Genomic DNA, 9,620 nt, shown 5'->3' on the forward strand with positions numbered 1-9,620 from the left:
CACTTACTGAAGAGGCTGTCTTTTCTCCACTGTATATTCGTGCCTCCTTTATCAAAGATAAGGTGACCATATGTGCATGGGTTTATCTCTGGGCTTTCTATCCTGTTCCATTGATCTATATTTCTGTTTCTGTGACAATATCATACTGTCTTGATTAATGTAGCTTTGTAGTATAGTCAGAAGTCAGCCAGCCTGATTCCTTCAGCTCCATTTTTCTTTCTCAAGATTGCTTTGGCTATTCGGGGTCTTTTGTGTTTCCATACAAATTGTGAGATTTTTTTGTTCTATTTCTGTGAAAAAATGCCAGTGGTAGTTTGATAGGGATTGCATTGAATCTGTAGATTGCTTTGGGTAGTATAGTCATTTTTACAATGTTGACTCTTCCAAGCCAAGAACATGGTACATATGTACATCTATTTGTATCATCATTTTTTTTAACATCTTTATTGGAGTATAATTGCTTTACAATGGTGGGTTACATTCTGCTTTATAAAAAAGTGAATCAGTTATACATAAACATATGTCCACATATCTCTTCCCTCTTGCATCTCTCTCCCTCCCACCCTCCCTATCCCACCCCTCTAGGTGGTCACAAAGCACAGAGCTGATCTACCTGTTCTATGCGGCTGCTTCCCACTAGCTATCTATTTTACATTTGGTAGTGTATATATGTCCATGCCACTGTCTCCCTTTGTACCATCTTACTCTTCCCCCTCCCTATATCCTCAAGTCCATTCTCTAGTAGGTCTGCATCTTTATTCCCATCTTTCCCCTAAGTTCTTTATGACCATTATTATTTTTTTAGATTCCATATATATCTGTTAGCATACAGTATTTGTTTTTCTCTTTCTGACTTACTTCACTCTGTATGACAGACTCTAGGTCCATCCACCCCACTACAGATAACTCAGTTTTATTCCTTTTTATGGCTGAGTAATATTTCATTGTATATATATACCACATCTTCTTTATCCATTCATCTGTTGATGGAGACTTAGGTTGCTTCCATATCCTGGCTATTGTAAATAGAGCTGCAAGGAATATTTTGGTACATGACTCATTTTAAATTATGGTTTTCTCAGGTTATATGCCCAATAGTCCAATTGCTGGGTCATATGGTAGTTTTACTTTCTGTTTTTTAAGGAACCTCCACACTGTTCTCCATAGTGGCTGTATCAATTTACATTCCCACCAAGAGTGCAAGAGGGTTCCCTTTTCTCCACACCCTCTCCAACATTTATTGTTTGTAGATGTTTTGATGATGGCCATTCTGACCAGTATGAGTTGATATCTCATTGTATGTTTGATTTGCATTTCTCTTATGATTAATGATGTTGAGCATTCTTTCATGTGTGTGTTGGCAATCTGTGTATCTTCTTTGGAGAAATGTCTATTTATGTCTATTTATGTCTTTTGTCCACTTTTGGATTGGGTTTTTTTTTTAATATTGACTTGCATGGGTTGCTTGTATGTTTTGGAGATTAATCCATTGTCAGTTGCTTCATTTGCAAATATTTTCTCCCATTCTGAGGGTTGTTGTTATGTCTTCTTTATGGTTTCCTTTGCTGTGCAAAAGATGTTAAGTTTCATTAGGTCCCATTTGTTTATTCTTGTTTTTATTTCCATTTCTCTAGGAGGTTAATCAAAAAGGATTTATGTGATTTATGTCATAGAGTGTTCAGCCTATGTTTTCCTCTAAGAGTTTCATGGTGTCTGGCCTTACATTTAGGTCTTTAATTCATTTTGCACTTATTTTTGTGTATGGTGTTAGGGAGGGTTCTAATTTCATTCTTTTACATGCAGTTTTCCAGTTTGCCCAGAAACACTTATTGAAGAGGCTGTCTTTTCTCCACTGTTCATTCCTGCCTCCTTTATCAAAGATAAGGTGACCATATGTGTGTGGGTTTATATCTGGGCTCTCTATCCTGTTCCATTGATCTAAATTCCTGTTTCTGTACCAGTACCATACTGTCTTGATTACTGTAGCTTTGTAGTATAGTCTGAAGTCAGGGAGCCTGATTCCTCCAGCTCCGATTTTCTTTCTCAAGGTTGTTTCGCTATTCGGGGTCTTTTGTGATTCCATAGAAATTGTGAAACTTTTTGTTCTAGTTCTGTGAAAACTGCCAGTGATAGTTTGACAGGGATTGCATTGAATCTGTAGATTGCTTTGCGTAGTAGAGTCATTTTCAAAATGTTGATTCTTCCAATCCAAGAACATGATATATCTCTCCATCTATTTGTATCATGTTTAATTGCTTTCATCAGTTTCTTATAATTTTCTGCATACAGGTCTTCTGTCTCCTTAGGTAGGTTTATTCCTAGATATTTTATTGTTTTTTGCAGTGGTAAATGGGACTGTTTTCTTAATTTCACTTTCCGATATTTCATCATTACTGTATAGGAATGCAAGAGATTTCTTTGCATTCATTTTGTATCCTGCTAGTTTAGCAAATTCATTGATTAGCCCTAGTGGTTTTCTGGTAACATCTTTACGATTCTCTATGTATAGTATCATGTCATCTGCAAACAGTGACAGCTTTACTTCTTCTTTTCTAATTTGGATTCCTTTTATTTCTTTTTCTTCTCTGATTGCTGTGGCTAAAACTTCCAAATCTATGGTGAATAATGGTGGTGAGAGTGGGCAGACTTATCTTGTTCCTGATCTTAGTGGAAATGGTTTCAGTTTTTCACCATTGAGGATGATGTTGGCTGTGGGTTTGTCATATATGGCCTTCATTTTGTTGAGGTAAGTTCCCTCTATGCCTACTTTCTGGAGGATTTTTATCATAAATGGGTGTTGAATTTTTTTTGAAAACTTTGCCTGCATCTATTGAGATGATCATATGGTTGTTCTCCTTCAATTTATTAATATGGTGCATCACATTGATTGATTTGCATACACTGAAGAATCCTTGCATTCCTGGAATAAACCCCACTTCATCATGGTGTATGATCCTTTTAATGAGCTGTTGGATTCTGTTTGCCAGGATTTTGTTGAGGATTTTTGCATCTATGTTCATCAGTGATATTGGCCGGTAGTTTTCTTTCTTTGTGACATGTTTGTCTGGTTTTGTTATCTGGATGATGGTGGCCACATAGAATGAGTTTAGAAGTGTTCCTCCCTCTGTTATATTTTGGAAGAGTTTGAGAAGGATAGGTGTTAGCTCTTCTCTAAATGTTTGATAGAATTCACTTGTGAAGCCAGCTCGTCCTGGGTTTTTGTTTGTTGGAAAATTTTTAGTCAGAGTTTATATTTCAGCGCTTTTGATTGGTCTGTTCATATGTTCCATTTCTGCCTGGTTCAGTCTCGGAAGGTTGTGCATTTCTAAGAATTTGTTTTTTCCACGATGTCCGTTTTATTGGCATATAGTTGCTTGTAGTAATCTCACATGATCCTTTGGATTTCTGCAGTATCAGTTGTTACTTCTCCTCTTTCATTTCTAATTCTATTGACTTGAGTCTTCTCCCTTTTTTTCTTGATGAGTCTGTCTAATGCTTTTTCAATTTCATTTAACTTCTCAAAGACCCAGCCTTTAATTTTATTGATCTCTGCCAAAGTTTCCTTCATTTCTTTTTCATTTATTTGTGATCGGATCTTTATGATTTCTTTCCTTCTGCTAACTTTGGGGGATTTTTGTTCTTCTTTCTTTAATTGCTTAAGGTGTAAGGATGGGTTGTTTATTTGAGATGTTTCTTGTTTCTTAAGTTACGATTGTATTGCTATAAACTTCCCTCTTAGAATGGCTTTCACTGCATGCCATAGGCATTGGGTTGTCATGTTTTCATTTTCATTTATTTTGAGGTGTCTTTTGATTTCTTCTTTGATTTCTTCAGTGATCTCCTGGTTATTATGTAGTGTATTGTTTAGCCTCCATGTGTTTGTATATTTTACAGATTTTTTCCTGTAATTAACATCTAGTCTCAAAGTGTTGTGGTCGGAAAAGATACTTGATATGATTTTAATTTTCTTAAATTTACCCCAGCTCGATTTGTGACCCAAGTTATGATCTATCCTGGAGAATGTTCCATGAGGACTTTAGAAGAAAGTGTGTTCTGTTGTTTTTGAATGGAATGTCCCATAAATATCAATTATGTCCATCTTGTTTAATGTATCATTTAAAGCTTTTGCTTCCTTATTTATTTTCATTTTGGATGATCTGCCCATTGGTGAAAGTGGGGTGTTAAAGCCCCCTACTATTATTGTGTTACTGTCGATTTCCCCTTTGATGGCTGTTAGTATTTGCCTTATGTATTGAGGTGCTCCTATGTTGGGTGCATAAATATTTACAATTAGTAGATCTTCTTCTTGGATTTATCCCTTGATCATTATGTGGTATCCTTCTTTGTCTCTTGTAATAGTCTTTGTTTAAACTTCTATTTTGTCTGATATGAGAAATGCTACTCCAGCTTCCTTTTGATTTACATTTGCATTGAATATCTTTTTCCATCCCCTCACTTGCAGTCTGTATGTGTCCCTAGGTCTGAAGTGGGTCTCTTGTAGACAGCATATATACAGGTCTTGTTTTTGTATCCGTTCAGCCAGTTTATGTCTTTTGATTGGAGCATTTAATCCATTTACATTTCAGGTAATTATCGATATGTATGTTCCTATTACCATTTTCTTAATTGTTTTGGGTTTGTTATTGTATGTCTTTTCCTTCTCTTGTGTTTCCTGTCTAGAGAAATTCCTTTAGTATTTGTTATAAAAGTGGTTTGGTGGTGCTTAATTCTCATAGAATTTGCTTGTCTGTAAAGGTTTTAATTTCTTCATTGGATCCAAATGAGATCCCTGTGGGGTAGACTAATCTTGGTTGTAGGTTTTTCCCCTTCATCCCTTTAAATATGTCCTGCCACTCCCTTCTGGCTTGCAGAATTTCTGCTGAAAGATGAGCTGTTAACCTTAAGGGGATTCCCTTGTAAGTTTTTTGGTTTTTTTCCCTTGCTGCTTTTAATATGTTTCCTTTGTATTTATTATCTGATAGTTTGATTAATATGTGTCTTGGCAGGTTTCTCCTTGGATTTATCCTGTATGGGACTCTCTGTGTTTCCTGGACTTGATTAACTATTTCCCTTCCCATCTTAGGGAAATTTTCAACTATAATCTCTTCAAATATTTTCTCAGTCCCTCTCTTTTTCTCTTCTTCTTCTGGGACCCCTGTCATTCGTATATTGGTGCATTTAATATTGTCCCAGAAGTCTCTGAGACTGTCCTCAATTCTTTTCTTTTTTTTTATTCTGCTCTGCAAGAGATATTTTCACTATTTTATCATCCAGGTCACTTATCCGTTCTTCTGCCTCAGTTATTCCACTTTTTTTCCCTTCTAGAATATTTTTCATTTCATTTATTGTGTTGTTCATCACTGTTTGTTTGCTCTTTAGTTTTTCTAGGTCCTTGTTAACCGTTTCTTTTATTTTCTCCATTCTATTTCCAGGATTCTGGATCATCTTTATTAACATTATTCTGAATTCTTTCTCAGGTCGACTGCCTATTTTCTCTTTATTTGTTAGATCTGGTGGGTTTTTACCTTGCTCCTTCATCTGCTGTGTGTTTCTCTGTCTTCTCATTTTGCTTAACACTCTGTGTTTAGGGTCTCTTTTTCACAGGCTGTAGATTTGTAGCTTCCATTGATTTTGGCATCTGCCCCCGGTGGCTAAGCTCTTTCAGTGTGTTGTGTAGGCTTCCTGGTGGAGGGGACTAGTGCCTGTGTTCTGGTGGATGATGCTGGATCTTGTCTTCCTGATGGGCAGGTCCATGTCTAGTGGTGTGTTTTGGGGGGTCTGTGGCCTTATTATGATTTTAGGCAGCTTCTCTGCTAATGCGTGGGTTTGTGTTCCTGTCTTGCTAGTTGTTTGGCATGGGGTGTCCAGCAGTGGAGCTTGCTAGTCGTTGAGTGTAGCTGGGTCTTGTCGTTGAGATGGGGATTTCTGGGAGATTTTTGCCGTTTGATATTACATGGTCCCGGGAGGTGTCTTGTGGGCCAATGTCCTGAACTTGGCTCTCCCACCTCAGAGTTACAACCCTGATGCCTGGCTGGAGCACCAAAAGCCTGTCATCCACACGGCTCAGAATAAAAGGGAGAAAAAAAGAAAGAAAGAAGAAGATAAAATAAAATAATTATTTTTAACTATTAAAAAAATGAAAGGAAGAAAGAAGAGAGCAACCAAACCAAAAAACAAATCCACCAATGATAACAAGTGCTAAAAACTATACTAAAAAAACAAGAAAAGACAGACAGACAGAACCCTAGGACAAATGGTGGAAGCAAAGCTATACAGACCAAATCACACACAGAAGCATACACATACACACTCAGAAAAATAGAAAAAGGGGAAAAAATATATATATATTGTTCCTCCCAAATTCCACCTCCTCAATTTGGGATGATTCATTGTCTATTCTGGTATTCCACAGATTCAGGGTACATCAAGTTGATTATGGAGATTTAGTCCGCTGCTCCTGAGGCTGCTGTGAGAGATTTTCCTTTCTCTTCTTTGTTCGCACAGCTCCCAGGGCTTAGCTTTGAATTTGGCCCCGCCTCTGTGTGTAGGTCGACTGAGCGCATCTGTTTTTCACTCAGACAGCACGGGGTTAAAGGAGCCGCTGATTCGGTGACTCTGGCTCACTCAGGCCTTGGGGAGGGATGTGTACGTAATGCGGGGCGAGCCTGTGGCGACAGAGGCTGGCATGGCGTTGTTCCAGCCTGAGGGGCGCCGTGGGTTCTCCTGGGGAAGTTGTCCCTGGATCACGGGACCCTGGCAGTGCCTTACAACTTTCTTGAATGGTGAGCACTCTCATTCATGTCTGGTAGATGTGGAAACCTGACTCAGGCTCCTTACATAGGTAAGAAGCATGGATACAGAAGAGGAATGGGAGTAGTGTATCTGTAATAATTGGGACCATTTCTTGAACAGCTTCTCTGTGCCAGCCATTTTGCATACACCATTGCACTTAATCCCCACCATAACCCTATAAGGTACTTACTATAATGCCCATAATTCTGCAGATGAGTCATGCTAGACATAACTGGAATATACAACTTCTCAACGTCAGAGTTAAGTTGTTTGGCCTGGGTTTGGGCCGAGGTTTCTTTGTTATTATAGCCCAAACCCTTATCACAGTACTAGGGCTGAGGTGTGGGAGCAGTCTGAAGGATCAAGGACTGCTTGTGTAAAGGATTGGAAGTAACAGGCAACTGAGGGAATCCCAGGTGAGCATATCCCCACTCCTCACCTCAGAGTGATCAGAATTCTGGACGGATCTTAGGCTGAATCTTACCTGCAGGCCAATTGCACCTATTCCATGGTTACTGGGAGTTAATATTTATGACATTTAGAAGTTTAATAGCCTGGATGTTATAAAAAGTGTTTCACTTTCTTTTTACCATATATTCTCAGTTGATGATGGAGAGGATATTTTGCACAGACTTTCCTGCTATATGCAGCCTGTGTTGTTCTGGTCCTTAGTGATCTTGGATAGGGACCCAAAACATTGTTATGAAGAAATACTCCTGGATGAGTCTTATGTAGCCATCAGGGCCAATGTGATGCCATTACCTAAGCGACCACAGAAGCAAAGCATTGGATAGGCAATTAATGGAGAAAAGGGAACTCTCTTGCACTCTTGGTGGGAATGTAAATTGATACAGCCACTATGGAAAACAGTGCGGAGGTTCCTTAAAAACTAAAAATAGAACTATCATGTGACCCAGCAATCCCACTACTGGGCATATACCCTGAGAAAACCATAGTTTAAAAGGAGACATGTACCACAATGTTCATTGCAGCACTATTTACAATAGCCCGGAGATGGAAACAACCTAAGTGTCCATCATCAGATGAATGGATAAAGAAGATGTGGCACATATATACAATGGAATATTAGCCATAAAAAGAAACGAAATTGAGTTATTTGTAATGAGGTGGATGGACCTAGAGTCTGTCATACAGAATGAAGTAAGTCAGAAAGAGAAAAACAAATACCACATGTTAATACATATATATGGAATCTTAAAAAAATGGGTCTGATTTACCTAGGGGCAGGACAGGAATAAAGACGCAGACATAGATATTGTACGTGAGGACATGGGGTGGGGGAAGCATAAGCTGGGACGAAGTGAGCGAGTGGCATGGACATATATACACTACCAAATGTAAAATAGATAGCTAGTGGAAAGCAGCTGCTTCGCACAGGGAGATCAGCTCGGTGCTTTGTGACCACCTAGAGGGTTGGAATAGGGAGTGTTGGAGGGAGATGCAAGTGGGAGGGTATATGGTGATATATCTATACATATAGCTGATTTATTTTGTTATACAGCAGAAACTAACACAACATTGTAAAGCAATTATACTCCAATAAAGATGTTTAAAAAAATGTGTTATGCATTGCACAAAAGGCAGTAGGGAGAAATTGAGAGTCTTTCAAGCTAAAAGTAAAGTTATGGAGTTTTAAATAGGTGAGTGAATCATATCTGACTCTCACTTTTCTTTACTAAAAGTAAAGTTATGGAGTTTTAAACAGACGAGTGAATCATATCTGACTCTTAAACTTTTCTCTGTTCATGAAGTAGGGAATTATTTGGTTTAGGGGTGCCTAATAATAAGACATAGTATTGATTAGGATTTTTTTGCAGTAGTTCAGGTATATAAGAATGAGGTAGATTATGATGCTATTACAAATACCTCTCAAATCTCAGTGTCTTTAAACAATATACAAGTGTTTTTATACTCACATTATATGTCCACTTTTAGTGGGAACAGTGATATTTCCCACTTTGTTCTCACTCAAGGTCCTTTGCTGAGAGAACCTCACTAGTGTAACTTTGCAGGTCACTGTGTTAGGAAGAAAAGAAATGTGATACATAATGTCCCCTCTCTGAAAGACTTTTCTCCAGAAGTGGCACAAATCACTTTTGCTCATATTTCATTGGAAATTAGTTTGTGTGACCATCCTTAATTTTAAGTGGCTACTGAGGTACAATTCTATCAGGTTCAGGATGTAGGAGAGTGAAATGTATTTAGTGGACAGAACTTTCATCTACTAGTCAGGCAATAGAGGATGATATCTTGTGTAGCTGATTATTTAGGTGTTTCAACACTGTTGATAATATTTTTTTCCTCCATACATCGCTTTCAGCTGTCCTCTACTGTGTCCTCTTTTCAATCTCTGAATTACTTCTTTGGTGGTTTCATTTTTTTAATTTAAATGTAATTGACATATATCATTGTGTAAGTTTAAGGTGTACAATATGTTTGATTTGACACATTTCTATATTGCAATATTGTACATACATTTATATATTGAAATATATGATTACAATTGTATGCTGTTATCTAACACTTCTTTCCCATAATATAATTATCATTCCCTTTTTGATGTGGGGACTTAGGATCTATTCTTTAAAAGTGTGCAGCCAAGATGGCAGCTAGGAGGACCCTGAGCTCACCTCCTCCTATGAACACACCAAAATTACAACTATTTACAGAGCAAGGATTAATGATTAAGCCTGGAATCTAGCAGAAAAGATCTAAAACTAAAGATATAAAGAAGGAACCACTGTGAGATGGGAGGAGGGTAGGGGTTGTGGTATAGTCAAGACCCACAAATGAGAGGATAATTAAAA

Source organism: Delphinus delphis, chromosome X, assembly GCF_949987515.2.
Source record: "Delphinus delphis chromosome X, mDelDel1.2, whole genome shotgun sequence".
In the NCBI taxonomy this organism is placed as follows: Eukaryota; Metazoa; Chordata; class Mammalia; order Artiodactyla; family Delphinidae; genus Delphinus; species Delphinus delphis.